Genomic DNA, 1,468 nt, shown 5'->3' on the forward strand with positions numbered 1-1,468 from the left:
TGTTTCAACTAAACTGGGTTGTTCTAGCTTGTCAAAATTACTTTGGACTCTGACCAATGAGACTAATATAAATATGATTTCCTCTGTTGTGGAAACGGACAAACATGTCATATTCCAGAGGAAATACCAAGGGCTGCTTGGAGGTTACATTTCCAAGAAGGAAGACGACCACAGCACAGTAAAAGTATTTCTTCATGGCTTAGGGGAGTTTTCCTGTCCTGTCAGTTCCACAGACAACTTCTGGAACTGGGACATTATCATAACTGAAGCAAAACTTGAGCTGGGAACTTTCCAATTCATAGTCTAAACCGCTGTGCGCCCCCGTCAGGTCTCACAAGTGGCACTTCAGTTGTGCTTCAGCCCCATACCCTTCTCATCCACGTGGGAACCATACAAGTTCTGTCAGATCGTCTGAGAGATTTCCTGGACAGGTACCTTCAAACAAGTGTAGAGTGATTAATAACATCGGACAGTGAGCGAAGAACAGCGGTGGACGCTTGTAGCTGTTAAACACCTCTATTTTCATTGCTCAGATCGACTTCTGCACTTGGAAGCTGCTTTGGAAACTCTCATGGCTGCTCTCCAGGAGGCATAGCAGCTGCCTGGTACTGGGCATCCAACAGGACATCTTGAAGGGCACAGGATTGTCATAAATTGGAGACAACCTGATGACACAAATGACACAGAGCAGCTGCTCCTTAACATTGTATTTATGGCCTGCCTTTTTTCCTCTCGAGAGAAACGCAAGGTGCCTCCTATAGCTCAATGTTTATCACAACAACCCCGCGAGGTAGGTGTGAGTGAGAGCCTTGGGCCCACTTCTCCTCCATCCACAGCCCCACGCTGCACTGGCTCGCTCTTTTTCCTCCACCAGCACCCTGGTGACACATGAGGACGCCCCAAGCCAGTGAGAAACGCTGCTGGCCCTGCTGTGCTACTCTTCTGTCCTTACTGCGCGAGCGGAGTGTGGGATTTTCATCGGCCCCCTGTAAACATGCCTTATTGCTTCCTCCTGAGAAGGAAAGTTTGCATAAATTTACTCAAATGAAAGGCAATATATTCCATGATCTTGCATGCCCAGTTTGTGCCTTGCCCATTCTGGCAGCCCGCTTGTACCAGTATCCTATCTGCATTTCACAATTCAGACAATATCACTAGAGACCCATCATTGCCCTCCGGATTCAGTCCTTCTCTCGAGAGTCTCCTTATTTTGTCCCACCGTGAAGGACCGGAGCATCCTCCACTGGCAAGGTGAAAAGCCGGCAGCCGTACCTAAGCGGTCCTGAGTCGACAGCTGCTAATTTGTGAAAAGCAGCACAAGAAGACAGGGAAGGCCACGTCTTTGTCTCCCGTGGAGGTTGTGCTGACCGGCTCCTGCCCCTCGGCTCAGAGGCGCTGCATTGGACGTGATTGGCCGAAGGAGCTGGCCCACATCCAAGGCTGCCTCTTTATACATTTCTGGAAAGAA

Source organism: Varanus komodoensis, unplaced genomic scaffold, assembly GCF_004798865.1.
Source record: "Varanus komodoensis strain SLA01 unplaced genomic scaffold, ASM479886v1 scaffold34_1, whole genome shotgun sequence".
In the NCBI taxonomy this organism is placed as follows: Eukaryota; Metazoa; Chordata; class Lepidosauria; order Squamata; family Varanidae; genus Varanus; species Varanus komodoensis.